Below are 22,582 nucleotides of genomic sequence, written 5' to 3'. Positions count from 1 at the left end.
TTCCCCCTTCTGTCAGCCTTTAGCACTGAGCTCTCTTCCGGCCACCCAGCACATCCAAGAAAAAGGTCTCAATTTAAATAGTAAAATAATACAGAATAAAATTCTTCACCCGTGGAAGCCTGAATTATGTAAGCCGCGGGAAAGAATACAGGAACATTCCAGGGGTTGTGATGGCCTGTACTAAATGGAATGTCCCACAGTGGAGGTGAAGGTTGTGGTTCTGTTCTGTTTGGATGGCCTGGGCCACTTCTTGCAAACACGGGCCAGGTTCCTGGTGGTTAATCTCTAGTTCTGAAGGCTTCAAATGATTCACTGTGCAGTGAGTCATGCTTCTACAATGGCTTGCTTGCAAAGCCCTGAAACTTCTCAAACAGCACAATGCTGGCCACTGGGTCTGTGACCCTGACCCAAATCCACCCAAAGACCAGTGACTTAGAATGGCCTTGTTCATGTTTCTGCTTTCTCTTGCTTTTTCCATTCGGATTTTTTTTTCTTTTTTGTTTTTTGGATGTCAAGGAGCATTTTTACTTCCAAAACTTTTCCAAGCCCATTGTTGGGGTCTTCCTTTTTTAGCAAAACTCTATAGACTTTCAACATTAGGATCTCATTTATGAGCCAGATGACCTATCGGGTGGAGCCCCAGGCTCTGGCTTTCTGGTCAATCTGAATGATTTGGAGGGGGCGCCTGGATGGCTCAGTTGGTTAAATATCTGACTCTTGGGTTTGGCTCAGGTCATGATCTCACAGCCCTGCGTCTGGCTCTGTGCTGACAGCATAGAGCCTGCTTGGGATTCCCTCTCTCTCTCCTCTTCCCCTACTCTCTCTCTCTCTCTTTCTCAACAAATAAACATTTTTAAAAATCTGGCTTTTGGTCAGATTTTGGTCAACTCTGGTTTATGAGAGAAAGGAGAGAGAGAGAGCAGAGAATATGGCTGAAATTTTGACTTTTATTCAAACTTTATCAAGATTCATCCAAAGGATAAATTTGTCCCACAGCCTATGGAACCACCAAATAAAGAGGGAAGTACATACACAATCTTCCAGACCTGCTATTCACAAATGAAAGCCTTCTGTTCGCGATGCTTGTGAAAATAACAATACAAAATTAGCCATATCCTATTATTGATGACCACTCAGCAAATGGGAAAAGCATTTTCCTTGCTCCTTATTCTTACTTGGATTCCGATTGTTCCAATTGGCATATATGTAAGTTTCAAGTAGATGAGGGTGTTTTCCTCTCTGCTGTGACCCCTTACTTCATCTGCTTTTCCGCTTTCCCTCCTTCTGACTTTGTGAGAAAAAATATGAACAATGTTTATAAATTCTAAACCCCTCTGCGTCGCCGGGCTCCCTTTTTGTTTTCTCACTCGCTTTGCCCCCCATTGCATGGCAATCCCTAATCCTCTTCTTCCTGATATTAGTCATTTCCACCCCCCAGCCCCCAGGCTCACATTACCCAATCATCTGCCACAAATCTTGGAGCGATATTTGTTTTGAAATGAGGGAGACAAGATGGAAAAAAGTCAAAAGCCGTTGGCTTTCCTTTCGCTTCACAAAACATTAAGTATTACTGCTCAATGCCTCATCTGAATCTCAAAAATATTAATCACAAATAACGAATGACGTGCCCTACCTATCACAGGAAGACTAGCTCAAGAAACTTGCCAGCAGCCCACAAACGAGTCCACTTTCTTTGTATCTTGCCACGAGGCTCTCTACGTCAAGCTGAGAAGTTAGTATTGAGGACACAATTCTAGCCTGCACATTTCAGGTTAAGTGTGAGGTTTGGTATTAGTTGCTGATTTCATGCATCTGTTGATACCTTTGCTGTCTTTGGAGATAAATAGCCAAAAAATATTTCTTCTCGTTTCTTCATTATCCACTTTGCAGTGTAGCGTCCAGTGGCCCACATGCAGTGCTATTACATAAGCTGATATCTCTTTTTTTTTTTTTAATTTTTTTTTTCAACGTTTATTTATTTTTGGGACAGAGAGAGACAGAGCATGAACGGGGGAGGGGCAGAGAGAGAGGGAGACACAGAATCGGAAACAGGCTCCAGGCTCTGAGCCATCAGCCCAGAGCCTGACACGGGGCTCGAACTCACGGACCGCGAGATCGTGACCTGGCTGAAGTCGGACGCTTAACCGACTGCACCACCCAGGCGCCCCATAAGCTGATATCTCTTTTGAGCCATAAGATTCCCAGGAAAATAGGACTTAAAGTTTTAAAAATGGAAGGCACACCGACTCAATCCACAGGGAATGTCCCCATCTGTACCAAATTGTAGTTCACCATGTCCGATGTAGTAGCCCCATTTCCCGTCTGAATCCCTGTCAAATGTATTCCCGTCTTTGAACATGGTCTCTGCCAGTCATTTATCCTTTCCGTTCATAAGCTTTAAAATCTTTAAACCCAAATGCAAGACTGAACTAGGATTTTCCCTGGCTGTTGGCATGGACCTTTGTTCTTGGTGGGGGCTTGTCATTAGCCATAGTCCTTCACAGATGATGGACTTGGCTTGCTTTTTTGGGTTAAGTTCCTGTGGCCATGAAGCCTCGATCTCCTCATGTGGAATAAATGGTTGATAAGAGCCCCCGTCTCATTATCGAATTGCAATAGTTAAGTGAGGAAATGAGCAGAAAGCCTATTACAAACACGTATTGGCATCCTCAGAAGAGCTCGGTAAATGTTAGAGAAAGCACCGCCATCATCATTATCACCCCACATTTGAAACAATTCATGACCATTCGTGGACACTTAAAAGCTTTTACTACAGAAACATCATTACTGTTGACATACCATCATCATAGACATGACCGCTTGCAGACTGCCTCCACTATATCTCTTCATTGTCAGCTACTTGTAATTTGCCTTGATTTAATTTAATAAATCTAGTTCAGTTAAGTAGAGGAAAACTGAAGAAACAGAGGGGAGGCAGGCATTTCAAGCTGTACATAATAAAGTGGGCAAACTGGAAATCTTAGCCCTAACCTTAGTTAGCTTTAGTAGCTCTAAAGCAGCAAACTGTAGCACAGAATGTAAAAGTCTAACTCGTAAAGAGAAATGAGAAAAACCTGACCCCCTCTGATTTGTATGTTAAAAAACTAACAGGAATAGGGATTAAAGGTCTAATGTGATCAGTGAAGATTTGCTTCATGTCAACTACAGTCTCAGTCTGTGTCTACATTTTTATCTCTGTGTCTTATTTCTATTTCTTGTTAATTTTTAACGTGTATTTATTTTCGAGAGAGAGAGACAGAGACTGAGCGTGAGTGGGGGAGGGGCAGAGAGAGGGAGACACAGAATCCAAAGCAGGGTCCAGGCTCTGAGCTGGCAGCACAGAGCCTGATGTGGGGCTTGAACCCAAGAACCACGAGATGATGACCTGAGCCAAAGTCGGATGCTTAACCAACTGAGCCACCCGGGTGCCCTGAGTATCCTATTTCTTTTTTTTTTAATTTTTTTTCAACGTTTATTTATTTTTTTGGGGACAGAGAGAGACAGAGCATGAACGGGGAAGGGGCAGAGAGAGAGGGAGACACAGAATCGGAAACAGGCTCCAGGCTCTGAGCCATCAGCCCAGAGCCTGACGCGGGGCTCGAACTCACGGACCGCGAGATCGTGACCTGGCTGAAGTCGGAGGCTCAACCGACTGCGCCACCCAGGCGCCCCCTGAGTATCCTATTTCTAAAAGAATGTGTTCCTTTCTCAGAACATGGTTGTTTCTTAAGTCCCCTTGCTTTTTGGGGCGGAGGGTGGTGGTGAATGTACGTTTTAGTCCAAATTGCTATTGTGTTCGTACTCAATTGGAGAACAGAACTATTATTCTTGCTGCTCTAAATGGCAAGCAGTGGGGTGACCAGCATTCGCGTTTGCATGTCATGACCCAGTAACTTGAATAAAGATCATGAATATGTATTTCATGGCAGGGAGGTTCTTAAAGCTATAATTCTGTGTTTTCCACCAGGAATTCAAAAGTGTAATCAGAATAAATTCCACTCAGACGTTTACTCTGCTTAAGCTACTTGCAAAGAGCAAATAAGTGAGTGAGATAAATAGGGTGGAAACAATGTTCTCATGCCACAGGGACAAGTTCTGAGAGGGATGGGGCTTCCTTTCGCCCTGTGTGAAAAAACAATCCCTGGCTCTTCGTTCTGTTGTCCCCTTTCCACCCAGTGTTTAAAGCCGTTGCATTCACAGGATGGTCACATGACTCTGGCCCTTGGCGTCTTGGATTCTGTCCTACGGTGGTATGTTTCAGTCCCTTCTGCGCTGCTGGGAACTGGCACATGATGGTACACAAACACAGCATGAGCTTTATTCGTGCCAAGAGGACAAGCCGTCCCTTCTCTAGGAAGGTTACATCCTGAGAGCTGGCCTTTGGTCAAAGATGGGCACTCTTCACCAGACGGGAGCCCAGCTCCTGAGGGGTGACCCAACATGCCATTCCAGACCCTTGACACTGGCCATGACAATCCATGCTTGTTTCACGAGAAACAGAGCAACTCTGAGCTCCAAATAACCCCTGAACCCAAATGATCTGTCTGTGTGGGACCTTTTTGCCTGAACCCAGGGTCAAGGGCGGCCTCACGTTTTAATTGCTCTCCAGTGGTGACTGTTTCATTGGGGGAGATCGGGGAAACTTGTCACAAGCATTGATCCTAATTAAAATTTTGGACACTGAATATTTTTTTTAATTTTTTTTTTAATGTTTATTTTTGAGAGAGTCAGAGACAGAATGCGAGTGGGTTAGGGGCAGAGAGAGAGGGAGACACAGAATCCAAAGCAGGCTCCAGGCTCTGAGCTGTCAGCACAGAGCCCGACGCGGGGCTTGAACTCACGAGCTGTGAGATCGTGACCTGAGCCGAAGTCGGGCGCTCAACCGACTGAGCCAACCAGGCGCCCCTGGACACTTAATATTAATCAAATCTAAGAGTAGAGAGATGGTTCAAAGAGTGAGGACCTCCCCCACCCCAATTCCAGCAACGAAAGCGTTACAAAGCCTGACTTTTCATTAAAGGTTAAAAAAAAAAAACTAGCTTATCCATTGCTGAGCAGAAATAAAAATTCTTGCTGAGGGGCACCTGGGTGGTTCAGTCAGTTAAGCGTCCAACTTTAGCTCGGGTCATGATCTCTCAGTTGATGAGTTCAAGCCCCGTGGTGGGCTCTGTGCTGACAGCTCAGAGCCTGGAGCCTGCTTCCGATTCTGTCTCTCTCTCTCTCTCAAAAATAAATAAACATTAAAAAAAATATGTTTAATTCTTGATGATACTCACTTTAGCCTCTGAATCTCCTTTGTGAAAAGGGTGGGATTTTTAGCATTTTTCTGGGTCTGGTATGTCTCATTTTTTTTAATGTTTATTTACTTTTGAGAGAGAGGGAGACAGAGAGTGAGTGGAGGAGGGCCAGAGAGAGAAGGCGATGCAGAATCCGAAGCAGGCTCCAGGCTCTGAGCTGTCAGCTCAGAGCCCGACACTGGGCTCAAACACACAGACGGCGAGATCATTACCTGAGCCGAAGTTGGACGCTTAACCGACTGAGCCATCGAGGTGCCCCTGGTATGTCTCATATTTTGAGAAGCCGATGGCATACAGGACAAAAAAAGAGAAAGAGGGAGAGAGAACACTCCCTGGAAAAAAATCCTGCTGTCTTCCCTGAAATTGGGCCATGAACTGACACTGTCATTGTGTCATCCATCTTCAGTCCCAGGACTCAATGTGGCAAGGTCCCTGCAAGCCAAATGCCATTAACCAAATGCTATCACCACCCAAATCTCCATCTGCCTAAAAGATGTCTCCATCCTGGAAAATGGTCCCCTTCACTGGAACATAATCTGAAGCCTCATGGGTCTATAGAGAAGCTCTCCATAGAAAAGCCAGCATGATAATTTAAGAGTCCCTTGGGGTTTGTTAGAATGAGGTTCTGGCCCCGAACAGTTGGCATCCAAATCACAGTTCCGGTTACACATACTCATAACTGGAATCGAGTAGCCAGTCTCCTGATCTGGAAATTGCATAATTGCAGAGATTTTACTAGGTCTTATCCCAACACAGAAGTTCAAGAGTACATTCTAGGATATTCCCATGCAAAAGAATGAAACTGGGCCCCTTCTTCACCCCATGTACAAAAATGAACCCAAAATGGATCAAAAACCAAAGACAAGACCTAAAGCTATAAAATGAGGTGTCTTTGCTATATATCTTAGCAACTTTGGATCAGCCAATGATTTCTTAGATACTATGCAAAAAAAGTGTGAGGAAAAACTAATAATTTGGACTTCAAAATGTAAAACTTCTGCGTGTCAAGACACTATCAAGAAAGTAAAAAGAGGGACGCCTGGGTGGCTCAGTCAGTTAAGTGTCCGACTTCAGCGCAGGTCATAATCTCACAGTTCATGGGTTCGAGCCTGACATCAGGTTCTGTGCTGACGGCTCAGAGCCTGGACCCTGCTTCGGATTCTGTGTCTCCCTCTCTCTCTCTGCCCCTCTCCCACTCATGCTCTGTCTCTCTCTCTCTCAAAAATAAATCAACATTAGAAAAATTATATTAAAATAAAGTAAAAAGATAACTCACAGAAAGGGAGAAAATTCTTGCAAATCAAACATGACAAAAGTCTAGTATCCAAAGTATATATTTAAAAAATCTTGCAACCCAACATAAAAAGATAAAATGCCCAAGTTTAAAATAAGGCAAAGATTTGAAGAGACATTTCTCTGAACAAATAGAGAATGTAGTTTCTGGCTACAAATAGCCAATAGACACGTAAAAAGATGCTCAACGTTATTAGGCATTAGTGACGTGCAAGTCAAAACCAGAATGAGATAGCACCTTACACCCAGTAGGAGGTCTACAGCTAAAAAGGCAAATAAACAAACAAACAGAAGGTAACAGGTGCTGGTGACAATGTGGAGATATCCAAAGCCTCATACATTCCCGTTCGACACGCAAGAGTTCTTGGCACTGTAAAAAACAGTTTGGCATATCCCCAAAATGTCAAACATAGAGTTACCACATGACCTAGCAAATCTGCCTCAAACAGAACATTAAGTACAAGGTTATACCGACACCTGTATGGCTGCTGGCTGAGGAGCAGGAAGAGCCGGTTTCCACCAGTGTGTGCTCAAAAAGAAAACCTTTCTTATCAGCTGATGGGTAAAATTGGGCTCTGATCCTGGAGGAGTTAGGGAGTGAGTCTGTGACCCTGGGTCTATGGTGCAACAGACAGGGAAAAGGACCTGGGAAGTAGAGATCCCCCCAAAGTAGACTGAGTCTCAAAATCATGGTACTGGAGTAGTCTGTAAGACAGGAAAAAGGACTACCAGCCCCTGCTGGGAGAATCCCTTAAGGGAGAAGCAGGGTAGGATCGTAGAGTTCCCCATAGCAAAGATGATGCAGATTGCAATGGTAAGTCCCTTTTTCCTTTGGCATGACTCTGGGCCAGATACTTTAGTTAAAACATCATGAGTGTTGGATAGAGTGAGATCTCCAGGGTTTGGGGCTTGGGTGGTTATGGCACCTAGGGCCATACCCTCTCCAAGAGGACCAAAGCCCAATGTCTGGAATGGAAGGAACACTTCTCTCCGCATAGCTGGCTTTTCCTTGACTGTGTTGGCCACAGCATAATGGATAGAGCCCCCATGGCTCGAAGACAACTCTACGGGATGTGCTTGGAGTATCTGAGACACCGAAAGACTTTGGAGTCTGGTCAGGTCTTACACCGACCTTTATGAATTATTGCAAGAGAATTCTGAGGCCTCACCTGATACTTGTACCTCAAACTCAAATTACAGGAAGGAAAGACTTTTTTCCACTCTTTCGTATTTGCTGAGGGTTGTGCAAAGAGCGTATGTCTACAAATGAAGCAGATCGTCTAGAAGGCAGAGACCACTAGAGGCAGATCTGTCCGTTATTCCACACATGCATTTCCCAAGATGATAAATGGGGTGGTCTGTGACCAAAGGATTCTAAAGTCAAGATGGGACAAGATTGGGTTAAACAAAGTTATGTTGGTTTCTCTCTGTACGTCATAAATCTCCCAGAAGGGCTCGTCATGGACAAGTCTTTTGTGAGGCATCTAATTAGAGAAAGTTCCATGGAACACATTGGTAGGAAACCTTACAAAGTAAAAGGGAATTTCACTGACCTTAAAAGACTTCTAGCGGAAAAGAAAAATACACTATTATCCCTGGTATCAATTTCTCTTAAGGTCCTTACTTTGTAGAGTCCTTCCAGCCTAAAATGGGCAAGCTACTCTAGGGACTTGATAACCTTCAATCAAGATAAAATTTTCCCTGGTGTAAATAAATCCCTTTAAGGCATGCTTTATTGTTCTTATTCCATCAGTAAAAATGAATTAAAACACGTCAGCACCTTCCTGTATTGGAAACAGCCCCTAGAGCCCATTCTGCCCATACGATTTTTCCAGCAAATAAGTAAAAAACAAACGCATGGAATTTATGTGTCTAACTAATGCAGTAGAAACCCAGCTCAGGGGCGCCTGGGTGGCGCAGTCGGTTAAGCGTCCGACTTCAGCCAGGTCGCGATCTCGCGGTCCGTGAGTTCGAGCCCCGCGTCAGGCTCTGGGCTGATGGCTCGGAGCCTGGAGCCTGTTTCCGATTCTGTGTCTCCCTCTCTCTCTGCCCCTCCCCCGTTCATGCTCTGTCTCTCTCTGTCCCAAAAATAAATAAACGTTGGAAAAAAAAAAAATTAGAAACCCAGCTCAGTCACTGCACAGTAACAGTAAGAGGTGTAGACTGTGCGCATGTAAATGATGTAAGTCAATGGAACAATGGAAGGACCACCAGGATTAAACGAGGAAAATAGTGCAACTCGACTAGATGAAAGGAATTTGCTGAGCTTATAAATAGTACTTTGGTTTTTTGTCTTTTCTCTTTACATATAATTTATTGTCAAATTGGCCAACATGCAGTGTCTACAGTGTGCTCTTGGTTTTTGGGGTAGATTCCCGTGGTTCATCACTTACCTACAACACCCAGTGCCCATCCCAGCAAGCGCCCTCCTCAAAGCCCATCACCCCTTTTCCCCTCTCCTTCACCCCCCATCAGCCCTCAGTTCTCTGTGTTTAAGAGTCCCTTATGGTTTGCCTCCGTCCCTCTCTGTTCGTCACTATTTCTTTTTTTGCCCCCTCCCCTCCCCCCACGGTCTTCTGTTAAGTTGCTCAAGATCCACAGATGAGTGAGAACATGGGATATCTGTCCTTCTCTGACTGACTTTATAAATAGTACTTTGAACTAAAATACACTGTCTGAGCACCTAGTAGGGTCTTAAAAAAGAAAGAATGAATGAACAGCTGAATAGAGTAAGGAAAAAAATACCCTGGGAGTTTTGTATTCCCTGCAAAGCAATCACATGACTTTTTCAAAAAGCGTATGCAATGGAGTCAGACACAAAGCGTATGCAGTGGGCGTGGCATTGTTTTTAGCAGACTACTTTTATATGTATTCTCTCATTGGTTTTGCACAACAATCCCATGAAGGAGGAAGAGAGGGTTTAATTACTCCCATGTGGCAGATGCATTATTTTGCCAGTTAAACAGCTGGGTGGTGCCAGGAACGGAGCAAGGCTCTAAGGGTGGAACAGAATGGCCCCGGCCTCTGCCCTCACAGAAGACAGACTAACGGGGAAGGCAGATATCCCATGAATGAACAATGGAGAGTCTCAGAAGGTTGCAGCGGATCCGAAGAGACCTACAAATAAGGAAACAGAATCCAGAGGGGATTAAATGGTTTACACAGGGTCAAATGGTAGCGGGTTTGGCTTTAGACATATCATCAGAGCCCATGTCCTCCCACTCTGGACAGAACACGGTGCGGACCAAGGAAAGCAATCACACCCACTGTGTCCTAGCCCGGTCACGCCATTTTAGGCATTTTTAAAAAAAGAAACATTGACAAAGGAGGAGCTTACCGAGAAAACCAGCAGGGTAATAAGAGGGTACAAGTTATCTCTTTTAAGGAAAACTTAGAAAACTGGGTCTGTTTCGCTTAAAAAAAAAAAAAACTGTTAAGAACGAGTACTAGGATAGGCTCATAACACGCAAACATTTGCAGGGTTATCATGTGGACAAAGGGGCAGACGTGAGATTGAGGAGCTGAAGATCAGTCCAAGTGCCCTGTAAGGCAGATGTGCCCATCAGGGTTCAAATAAAAATGCTTAGGTGGCAGGGTGAGACGACAGGATCCCTAAGGGGCCACCCACATGCACTTTGGGAGTATGAGAACGTTGTAGTTCAGTGTATGAACTGGGGGTTCATCAGACGGTTCAAAGCAAGCTCCCTGCCGTGACCGCCATCACTTACTAGCTGTGTTCCCTTGGACAAGTTACCTAATCTTCCTGATCTCAGTTTCCTTACCTGTGAACGGGAAATAATGGAACGTGTCTCAGGTGTCGGTTGTAGCATTTAGTAAGGTAAGGCATATAAGCCTATTTCTTTCAGTGCCTGGCCATGGGTAAATACCAATTAAATAAGTGACTATCCATTTAATGAATGGATTGTGAGTGAATAAAGTACTCAAGAAAGAGCATTAGGAGTGTTAGCTGGCCGTAGTCCAACTAAAACAACCTGACCTGCGGGTCTGATGATGAACTGACAGATGTGTGACTCTGTCCCCAGTGAGCTTTGCAAATAGACAGCATTTCTACTATCTACTTATGACATCAATTCCTGTGCTGGATAAAACTTGGACCAAATGTTCTCAAAACTCCTCCCCAGTTCTTAAATACCATGAGAGTAAGAACCATCAAGTGGTCTCATTGTACAAGTCAGGAAGTTTCCATTCCTCTGGGGCAGCAGGAAAGGTCATGGAACTGGAATCGTGAAGCAGTTTCTTTCTAGAAAAGGAATGAAAAGTCCTTCCCCCACTCCCTACCCCAGTCTGTTATTTACGACAACATAAGAGCATTTTGGTTTTTTTGTACCTTTCTCTAAAAGAACTTGGGAAACTGTCTCTTCAATTCCCAGAATGTTCATACGAGATTTCTTTTTGCCTGTTCCCCCTGCCCCCCCACCCCACTCGGGACTCCCAAAGAAATACACCCAGAGACAGCAAGAATCTTCACTGTATGAATTATGGTCTTTTATGATATTTGGTTTTTTTCCAGCTCTGCTTTGCATCTTTGACCTCCCTGTGAAAAACAGAAACTCCTTGTTTCTAGTGAGATGTGGAGATAGGTTTCCAGATGGTGCCATCTCCTGGTCAAATATAGAAACCAACATTGCCCATTCCTTCCCGCTGTTCACACAGCACGAAGCCTACTCCATGAGGGAAGTCAGACAGGAAATGCTTATCTCCCTAGAATTTAATTCTGGCCTCTTGGGTGATGACAGCTTGAACTGCATTCCAATTAAGCCATGGGACAGTTTCAAAAGTTCAGTGCTTATTTATTTGGAAGTACATGTTCCTACTGAAAAATAATTACCCATTAAATTCAGAGGTAGGTTCAACCTCTGGAAAGGGAAATTGAATGGGGACTCTTCTAAAATGCTCTTGGCTGCCAACGTCATCAGATGTATAAGCCATTTGTTTTTGGCTTATACACTCAAAACCACTGTTGTGTCCCTGAGAAGGAGAGATCCAGGGATCCGGGATCCAGAATCTGAAATTCCCCATCTATTTACAGGCATACCTTGTTTTATTACACTTCAGTTTATTGCGCTTTGGCAGATAGGGCATTTTTTACAAATTGCAAGTTTGTGGCAACCCTACATTGTCTACGTTTATTGGTGACATTTCTCCAATAGCGTCTGCTCACTTCATGTCTCTGTGTCATATTTTGGTAATTCTCGCAACATCTCAAATTTTTCATCATTATAATATTTGTTATGGTGGTCTGTAATCAGTGATTACAGCTGACTGAAAGCTCAGATAGTTAGCCTTTTTTGGCAATAAAGTATTTTTTTATGAAAACATGCGCATTGGGGGGCGCCTAGGTGCCTCAGTTGGGTATGTCCGACTCTTGATTTCGGCTCAGGTCATGATCTCACGGTTTGTGGGATCGAGCCCCACGTTGGGCTCTGCGCTGACAGTGTGGAGCCTGCTTGGGATTCTCTCTCTCCCTCTCTCTGCCCCTCCCGTGGTTGCATGCATGCTCTCTCTCTCTCAAAATAAATAAACTATAAATAAATAAATAAATAAATAAATAAATAAATAAATAACAAGTGCATTGTTTTTTTTTTTTAAGACAATGCTATTTACACTTAATAGGCTACAGTATAGTGTAAACATAACTTTCATGCACTGGGGAACAAAAATACTCACTTGACTCACTTTATTGCGATTTCTATTATGACTGAAGGTTGACCCAAGACACATGCAGAAGAGCCATTCTAGAGAAAATCCGTCATTTACCACCACAACCTTTGGGTCCAAACCCCTATGTAAAACCCTTCGTACATAAGAACCACCAGGACTCCATCTGTGCCTCTGCCCTGAGCCCAAAAGTCAGAAGATCGAATGACCTCTTTGGACTCACATCTTAATTCAAGCCAATGTGCGTGGAGAGAAGGCAAGGAAAAATGAACCCGGGTGAAAGGGTCCCCAAAATAACAAAGTTTCTTCCTGAAGTTGAAAAAATCTAGATTAAATCATCTGTTCCGGACTTCCCAGGGTGGAACAGAGGCGAGAGAAGGCAGGTTTAGCCAGGAGGGAGACATCTCTGAGTCCAGAAGTTTTCTCGAGCTTCCTGGAAGACCAAATCCTTGAGGAGTCGAGCCCAGGACTTTGCATCCTGAGACGCTATATGAGGGGCTCCCGGATCGGAGCCCCTCCAAACCAGCCCCGGGATGCCCCCAGAACGCCCCGTGCGGTGCGCATCTTGATGGAGCAAAGGAAAGAAGGATGCTTGAACATGCTTCATTCTTTCCTGGGACCAGCAGCTTTCACCAGAACAAAAGTCACAGCACGTTTTGAATCTGAAATAGGCTGGACTTGGAAGGCACACTTACAGCTGACGCTGGAAAGTGATGTCTTTCGAACGGCTGGAACCTCACGATCCGTCAGGCTGTTCTGGGACCCAGAGCTGATATGAAGCACACGCTTCCAAACATGGCTGAGATCTGGGGGTGGGGGGGACAAATATTTCAGCAAATAGCAGCATGAATGAGTTATTCTCCATGAAACATATCACTATGGATGCTTTCAAAAGGAGCATACTTAAGGGGAGCCTGGTGGCTCAGTCGGTTGAGCGTCCAACTTCGGCTCAGGTCATGACCTCGCGGTTCGTGAGTTCAAGCTCCGCGTCGGGCTCTGTGCTGACAGCTCAGGGCCTGGGGCCTGCTTGGGATTCGGTGTCTCCCTCTGTCTCTGCCCCTGCCCTGCTCACGCTCTGTCTGTCTCTGTCTCTGTCTCAAAAATAAATTAACATTTTTTTTAAATTTTTTTTTCAACGTTTTTTATTTATTTTTGGGACAGAGAGAGACAGAGCATGAACGGGGGAGGGGCAGAGAGAGAGGGAGACACAGAATCGGAAACAGGCTCCAGGCTCCGAGCCATCAGCCCAGAGCCTGACGCGGGGCTCAAACTTATGGACCGCGAGATCGTGACCTGGCTGAAGTCGGACGCTTAACCGACTGCGCCACCCAGGCACCCCAATTAACATTTTTTTAAAGAGGAGCATAATATGCAAACATGTTTATACACATCAAAATTATACCGATCAAAATTCATTTAACATCAAAATTTTCAGACCTCATGGGCCAAGAGATACTTATGTTAAGGAACATCTAACAAGATGTCAAGGAACCAGGGCCCTAAAGAACACACCGTAAGAAATTTGGCTCATAAAACAAAGCAGGTATGTCAGAGTTTGGTTGTGGATGATGATGATTTCCCAGAACCAGGAGGGACGGGGCTCAGTAAAGGGACCACCACGCAGTTGCCATGGGACAATGAAAACAACTCTATGATCGGAGAGCAGAAAGGAGAGACTCAACCAATGGGTTGGTGAGTTGCTGAAGACACATCTCTATTATTCCACTAAGCTCTGCCCGTAAAACTCCCCGGGTTCCAAGAAATGACAGCACAGCTTGTAGCTATGACAACAACAATAACACAATCCGCGTCCCTGTCAACAATTTAGGATGTGATTCCACCAAGTGGTTTGTGCTAGGGCTGCTTCTAACGTGAGTGTTGGAACATTCTGGCTCCACTAAAGCCCCTACGATTCTTGCACTAGAGATCGCTCTTCCAAAAAGGATTAGATCTCGACTTCTGAGTAAAATGACACGGGTTGGGGTGGCTCACAAAGTCCCCTCCAGCCTTAAGAGTTCTTAACGCAAGGGAACAGTGAAAAAGAGATCTGTCATGGTGTCCTCTTTGCTGCCTTTCTGAGAAATTTAAATTTGTACGGAAACCTTTGTATGTTTTCCGTACTAGACATAAGTACTTTTTATTTCTGAGTTCCCAGCATAGGGTATTGGGTTTCCTGGTTGGGTGGGGGAGGGAGAAGGACATTCCACCATCATTGTCTGGGGATTTGCAAATGGGTTTCCCTGTCTGAACCTGCTGAGGGTTAAGCAAATCTCCCTGGCGAAATGCAATTTGCTTTGCCTCTCGAGCTACATCATAAAGTGGCCACTTTCCCCTTTCCACTTGACCTTCGTCTCCCACAGAGACTTCCTGTGGATTTGGTTCCCTGGATTTTGCTCCTTTAAACAAAAAGAAAAACGAAAAACAAACAACAAAAGGGATTAAACACCATGCCCTGAATACCTACTCTGGGTTTCTTAAACGTTCGCAATTGCACTAAACGCCAATGACGGCCATCATTTAGTTCTTTCCCACTCTACTCTGGGAAGATCTGCACGGTTGCAGTCAAATGGGTATCCATGGTCACTTCTGCCCACACTGACCCAAAGATTGGGTGATTTCTGATCACAAACTACTACTACCATGCAGCAAGACAAAATAAGAAATTTAAGTGGGCAGGGAGGAGGGTGTGAGTCCCGTTCCCACCCACCCCCACCCCCATCTCCAGGTAGCTGTGTAATTATAAATATTCTAGAGGGTCAATGCGTTCATCTCACGGATGATGCCTTTGCTCGTGTTTTTCTTCGTGTAGCTGTGATTAAGGTGAAGAACAAAGCCTCAGAGGAGTTAAACATCTGTCATTTGCAGGGCGTGGAGGCTCTGTTTGCTTTTCTCTTTAGGATCCTGAAATCAAACAAACAAATAAAACAAGTCCAGGATCCAGAAGCTGAGGGGATGCCCTGGGACAAGATTGCCCCAAGTAAACTTGTCACATCATCCCCCTAGGATGTGGACTCTCCAGGGGTTCCAGAGGTGCTCTGTCTCACCTAACTTGGCACAAAGTATGGGGATCCGAAGTATGGGGATCGCCAGTGTTCCTTTTCAACAAGGTATTCATTCTCCCCAAGATTTAAAATCTAACCTTCTGTTGGCATATGGAGTATGGGGCGGGCCCCCTGCGGAACGGAAGAGAACTCTGGCCCAGGGAACTTTGTCGTCGTTGCTTGGCCTTATGAGAATTTGAGTTCCCAGCTCTCTCTCTCTCATCTTCTTCCTACAGCATGTCTATCATTTCTCATCCTCCCCGTGTTCATTCTGTCCCATTCTTCTTTAAGAAGAAGCCTCAACGCCAGGCGAGGAACATAAAGGAACCAATTCTGACAATAATCAAGTGTATCATCGACGATTTCTCCCTTCCAGGGGGCATTTGCGGTCATGCCTGGACCCAGAAGTTTTTCTCAATCTCCTTGGCTGTTAACTACTTTGCCTTTTTGATGCGTTTGAAAGAGTATAGACATCGTAGGCAAGGAGAAATGTTGCCCTCTCCAGGGCATGTGAATCTCAGGGTCTTCTAGGCTATCCTTCATAAGCATATTCCTTTCTTATGGATTGTTCATTCTTGTCTTTGACTTTGAAGCTAATGCAGCCGGTACAGTCTTGTTGACTAGAACGACTTCTGCACACATTTATTGCTCAAGTGGAAAAGGAGAGACTTTTTTCAGTTTATTTACTTACTTTTGAGAGACAGAGAGAGCAAGCGAGCATGAGAGGAGCAGAGAGAGAGAGAGAGAGAGAGAGAGAGGCAGAGAGAGAATCCCAAGCTGGCTCCTTGCTGTCAGTACAGAGCCCGATACAGGGCTCAAACTCGCGAACTGTGAGATGACGACCCCAGTCGAAACCAAGTGTCGGACGTTTAACTGACTGAACTACCCAGGTGCCCCAAGGAGAGACATTCTTAAACTCCCTTTCTTTCTGCAAAATAAAATGCTGATCGACACAGTTTCCCAAATCAGGTGGGCCTGAGAATGTTTGGGGCCCCTTGGTATTATGGGGGAGGCAAGGGAATCTCAATCTCCATTATTAAGCTTGCTCTCTTAACCCTTCTGCCTTTTTTTTTTTTTTTTTTTTAAGCAGGGAGTTTTTAGTTCTGTTAACAGAAACAGAAGGACATCTGGTCACATATCAATCTCAAGACTCCTCTGTCGATTGGTAATTAATCGGCTTTTCCAAACAGAAGGTTTTCCTTCACCTGCCTGGTTTCTTCTTCAGCTGTCGACCTTTTCAAGCTGGGGCTCTGTCACTCGCTACCTGTCTTCCGCTACACATATGACAGATAGCCCCTCTCTTCGGGTTCTGACCTCAGCTCCTGGAGGCCGGGGTACTTTTCATTCTGTCTTCCCAGCAGATGGGAGTCTCTTCATCATGTCCGGTTCTTCCTTACTCCTTCCTTACCTGCAAAGCCTGCAGGAAGAAAATCAACGAGCTGATGAATGGGGATGCTTAGGAAGGTGTTTCGGAAATCACATCCTGGTTCACAGGCTCCCCGGGCAGGGCTCGGTGGGCAGGGCAATGTCAGCGGGAAGAGGAAAGGCACACAAGGCAGGCATTTTCCACACACAGCCCACAAACACCCAGGGACAGGGGCAGCTTCGAGCTTCCAAAGACAGGGAAGGTCGGGAGACCCCGTGGATGTTCCTGAAGGCAGTTCTGCATGGCAATGCCACACGGTCATTCCCTTTCTGACTCAGGTAGTGTTTTCAAGGTGGAAACGGCCAGGGAGAAGCCAGAGAATTGGAAAAGGGAGGATGGTTTTCTCTCTGAAAGACAACGGTGCTAACGTAAGTTTCGAACAGAGAGCCAAATGGCAAAGTCTGACAAATACAGGAGAGCCAAGAAGAGCCCTAAGAAAAGGATTTGAGCGCAAGGCTGTGTGCAATCCCCAGTCTGGAAACAGGGGAAGAGAGAGACGTATGTGTTCATCCCTGAGTCTCTGATGGTCAGTCTGGGTCCTCTGCCCAGGCAGGACCGGGGTTGTGCTAATGATTGTAACCAAAAATACACTATTGTTTTTGCAAGTTTCATTCTTTCTTTAAAACACAGAAAGTAGGGGCGTCTGGGTGACTTAGTCTGTTGAACATCCGACTTCATCTCAGGTTATGATTCTCACAGTCTGGGGGTTCAAGCCCCGTGTCAATCTGCCTGCTGTCAGCATGGAGCCCACTTCAGATCTGCCCCTCCCCACTCCCCCCCCCTCAAAAATAAGTAAACATAAAAAACCTGCACCAAGCAAGTGTTAATAACTACATTTGTTATATTTATCCTTTGTATTTTAATAAACTCAATGGCTTATTCTTTAGTTGCCATATAGACTGAATGTTTGTGTCCTCCTGAAAATCATGTGTGACATCCCATTGCCTGATATGATGGGAGTAGGGGGTGGGCTCTTGGGAGGTATTTAGATCATGAGGGTGCAGCCCTTGCATGGGGCGCCTGGGTGGCTCAGTCAGTTGCGTGTCCGACTTCGGCTCGGGTCATGATCTCACGGTTTGTGGGTTCGAGCCCCACGTGGGGCTCTGTGCTGACAGCTCAGAGCCTGGAGCCTGCTTCGGATTCTGTGTCTCCCTCTCTCTCTAAAATAAATAAACATAAAAAAGAAAAAGAGAGGGGCGCCTGGGTGGCGCAGTCGGTTAAGCGTCCGACTTCAGCCAGGTCACGATCTCACGGTCCGTGAGTTCGAGCCCCACGTCAGGCTCTGGGCTGATGGCTCGGAGCCTGGAGCCTGTTTCCGATTCTGTGTCTCCCTCTCTCTCTGCCCCTCCCCCGTTCATGCTCTGTCTCTCTCTGTCCCAAAAATAAAAAAAATAAAAAATAAAAATAAAAATAAAATTAAAAAAAAGAAAAAAAAAAAGAAAAAAAAAAAAAGAACAAGAGAAAAGAACCCCAGAGAGCTCCCTCGCCCCTTCTGCCATGTGAGGCCACACAGCAAGAAGACAGCCATCTGTGAACACAGAAGAGGACCCTGGCCGGGCACCGAGTCTGCTGGTGCCTTGATCTTTGAGTTCCCGGCCTCCAGAACCCTGAGAAATCAATCTCTGCGGTGTATAACCCTCCCAGTCTGTGGTAGTCTGTTGTAGGAATCTGAGCAGACTAAGAGCATCGTATCTTAGTGGCAGTCACCCAAGGGAAGCTCTAGAAGCCCTACAGACCTACCCCAAGCCCTGGGTAGCTGGTAGCACCGACCCACATTACTAGTGGTAACCATGAGCATGCTCGTTCTAAACTGGCATCCCGGTCGGTCTTTAATATAGGAAAGCATTGCTTCCTGGAATGGAAATTCCCACCACATCTGCGGGAACGCGTGTGTCTTAGTAACGACGTAAATACAGGTGTCACTACGGGCAGTACGGAAAGGCTTCCTGCAACTTCATGGGCTAGTCATGCACCCTCAACCCTATCACGCGACCGTTAGACCCCATAGTCACAGAAACCTAAGAGAATTTTTAAATGCCAGGCCACCAAAATCCTCATCAATGCTACCAGCCTACACAAGTGGAAGCAGATAACGGTTCAGGACACGCTGCGCTACCTCGCTTATTAATTCTCCAGGGCTGCCGTGGTGAAGGATCACCCACCGGGTGGCTCAACCGACCAAAATGTAACTCGCTCATGATTCTGGCGGCCGGAAGTCTGAGATCAAGGTGTAGGCAGAGGCGGTTAATTCCAAAGCCTCTCTCCTTGGCTTCCTTGACGTCTTCTTCTTCCCTGTCCTCACACAGCCTTCCCCCTGCGTCCGTCTGTGTCCTCACCCCCTCTTCTTACAAGGACACCAGTCATTGACTTAGGACCCACCGTAATGACCTCGTTGCAAGCTAACCACCTCTTTAAAGGCCTCGTCAGCCTGCAGTCACACCCTGCTGTATCCGGAGGGGGGTGGGTCAGGATTTCAACATAAGAATTTGGGGGGACACAATTCGGGGAGGAGTTTAGAAACTAGCAGGTGACTCTGCTAATTATTTCTACTTCTATTTCTAATTAGATCTAATGATGATCCGTAGAAAGGTTGTAACTTCCGCCTTCTCTCTTAGCTGATCCTGTGGGACTTTCCGGCCTGGCCAGAGAGCCCCAACTAGGATCCAATGTCTTCTTTTTCTCTCTCCAGTAAGAACCAACCGTGGGACTCCTGTTCGTCTCCTGTCCCCTTCCTCTGCGCTGCCTGAGGGTCTCCACAGGAGGGATTCTCAGTGTTCAGGCCTGCAAATGCCTCATTTAAAGCATCATAGGAGGTAATAACCCATCAAAACTTTAGACTCCTTTTCTCTTTCTTTCTTTTTTTTTTTTTTTTAACAATTGATGAGGTTTGGAGTGATGGGGGTTCTGGAGCCAAGGCCGAGAAAGAATTCTTGAGACGTCTTGGGCGCAAAAAAAAAAAAAAAGGTGATTTTCTTAAAGCACAGGGACGGGACCCGGGCCAAGAAGAGCTTCCCCAGGACCCGGAGGAGAGACCGGTTATATACTTGGCACTTGGGGGCTGGGGGAGATAAAGCCCTGAGGAAGTTTCTTAAAGAGATTTCCATATGTGAAGAGCTAACAGATTCCTGGAGGCTTAGCTATTGTCAAGCTAAGGTTGTTTTTCCCTCTAGGGAAGCATTAGCATTAAGACCGCAGGGAGCGCCTAGAGAAACGTTAGTTACACGTTAGTTACACTCCGTATTTGCCAATGGGCTGCAGGTTGTAAGGAAATGTTACCTGCCATTTCCTTCTGGCCTTGGTTCCCCACATCACTGAGGAGGAGAGGGTGATATCAGGGGCTCCAGGGAACTGAGTCTACAGGCTTCCGGAAATTAGGCTGTTGAGAAGATGGCCCTTTTCTTGCAATTTACTAAAGTATTCGTAAACTGATGGAGCCTAGCAAGACTGAATCTCTATCAGTTAACTATCTGTTTTTCCCCCTTCTCTTTGTTCTTGGGCAGCTAGGAGTGCCTGGGGAATATCACACTTAACCCACTGTCGTGGGGGGCGGGTGGGGGGGGAGGTGGGGGGGGGGGATGTTGCTAGCTTGGGCTTTGCCCTCTGCTTGTCTCACGCTCCCTCATCAGAGTCAAATGGGAGAGTTCCCCGGGGTAACCAGTTCACTCCGTGGGATGGATGAGGGAGCATGCGACAGGCTGATGTGCATGTCCCCAGGTGGGATATGTGTGATACTCCTTGGACACTCCCCGCTACCCCAAAAAACAAGAAAGGACAACAAAACCACTGGTTAAACAGAGAAGACTGCCCACTGGTTTACCAGATAAAGGCAATTCCATCAATGGCCTGAAGTCCAGGAACTCCCTACGGTCTTAACGCTAATGCTTTGCCAGAGGGAAAAACAACCTTAGCCTGACAACAGCTGGGGCTCCAGTAGCCTGTGAGTCCTCTTTAGCAGATGAAAATCCCACTGGAAACTCCCCCTGGGCTTTACCTCCCCCGAGTCCCAAATATATAACCTGTCTCTCCACAGGGTCCAGGCAGCTCTTCCTGCCCATGAGTCCTGTCCCCGTGGTCCACTAAAATCACCTTTTTGCACCAAAGACATCTTCAGGAATTCTCTCCTGGCCGCCAGCTCTGAGCCCCATGAACCCCGCCATCACCGCATAACTTCATCAATGATCTCACAGTTCGTGGGTTCGAGCCCCACGTCGGGTTCTGCACTGACAGCGTGGAGCCTGCTTGGGATTCTTTTTCTCTCCCTCTCTCTCTCTGCCCCTCCTCTGCTCACATGCTCTGTCTCTCTCTTTCTCAAAATAAATGAACGTAAAAAAAAAAAAAAAAAAAGAATCTAATGCAATGTTACAAGGAATAACTAGAAATGGCAATGTACCTAAAGGGACCTGAGTGTTGCTGACTTCGTATGACAATGAAACAAGTGAAGAGTAATTCATACTGTTAATGTTAAAAAATACATTTTCCCATCTTGCTAATGTTGCCATAGGGGTCAAGGGCAGGCTGCTCCAAGATGGGCCCCTTTGGCATAAAGATTATTTCAAGTTAAAAGTAAACAAAACCCATTGTGACACTATATGCTAACTCATTTGGGTGTAAATTAGAAAAATTAAATTTAAAAAAAAGTAAACAAAACCCAGCAGGTGCAGGAAAAGCTCTCTGCTTCCCCCTCAACTGCCGAAATCTGCATTAGAAAGGAGAGCCTGTACCTGAAAGAGAGCTGTTAACTGAGACTCCCCTTTACCTAATGATTAATGAAGTTTTGGGGTGATGGGGGGGGGGTCTGGAGCTGACGGCCAAGAAAGAGTTCTTGAAGACGCCTTTGGTGCCAAAGGGTGATTTTATCAAAGCACGGGGACAGGACCCGTGGGCAGAAAGAGCTGCGCTGGGGTCGTGACGGGTAACTCACTACACGCCCTCAGGTTGGGAGGGGGTCAGGGATAGAGTAAGTCTCTAAGGTAGTTCAGAAGCAAGGTTTCCAGGACTTTGAGGGGCTAGCTGTTGCTAGGGAAACACCAGTTATTACCATTTAATAAAACCTCAGTCATGGGACCCTTCAGATGTATATGGGGTGGGGGGAGGGCATAAACTTGGGAGTCTGATTGCGGGCATATATCTCGGGGCAGTTGAGATAAAGGAAGTTTCCAAAGGAATTTTTATATGTTCAAGTAAACTTGCACGATCCTCGAGGTTGGGATAACGTGAAGCTAAGATTCTTGTTTTGTCCCCCAGCAAAGCGTCCTCACGGAGGCAGCCGAGCTCCCAGAGGGAGGTCACTCTGCCTGTTTCAAGGACTTGTCTGTCAATGGGCTGTAGGCAGTAAGGGAATTTAATTTTTCATTTGCCTTAGTTTCCCACATCACCTCGGGAAGCACTTAAACCCCTTTCCTTTGTTCTTGGGTAGCTGGGAGTGTCCGAGGAATGTCATACATATTCCCCCTGGTGGGGGGGTGGGGGAGGGGGGTGCTATTAGCCTGTATTTTGCCCTCAGCTTGCCCCACACTCCTTCATCATGGTGGTTAGTTTTATGTGTCAAATAATGCCCAGTTATTTAATCAAACACTGACCTGGGTGTTGCTGTGAAGGTAACTTGGGGTGTGGTTAATATCCACCATCAGCTGACTTTAGGTAAGGGAGATTACCCTGGTTAGTGTGGGTGGGCCTCGTCTAATCAGTTGAAGGCCTTAAGAAGAAATTTTGCCTCAAGACGTAACATCAACTCCTGCCCGAGTTTGCAGGCCGCTGGCATTCCCTACCCATTTCGAACCTACCATCCCCCACAACTGTGCGAGCTAAGTCCTTAAAGTCTTAACAGGATACATACATATTCTATT

General features: G+C 45.8%; 1 long non-coding RNA gene across 1 annotated transcript; it reads left to right on the top strand.

Moving 5' to 3' along the window:
- Nucleotides 1-1,538: 1,538 nt before the first annotated feature.
- On the top strand, nt 1,539-21,043 carry LOC147574498 (uncharacterized). Its single transcript, XR_015244262.1, has 3 exons — nt 1,539-1,771; nt 19,426-19,549; nt 20,767-21,043. It is a non-coding gene; the product is annotated as an uncharacterized LOC147574498 (long non-coding RNA).
- The last annotated feature ends 1,539 nt before the right edge of the window (nt 21,044-22,582 follow it).

This window comes from Puma concolor, chromosome E1 (genome assembly GCF_028749965.1).
Source record: "Puma concolor isolate L17-30 chromosome E1, mPumCon1.1.hap2, whole genome shotgun sequence".
NCBI lineage: Eukaryota > Metazoa > Chordata > Mammalia > Carnivora > Felidae > Puma > Puma concolor.
This window is presented reverse-complemented; position numbering and strand designations above follow the sequence as displayed.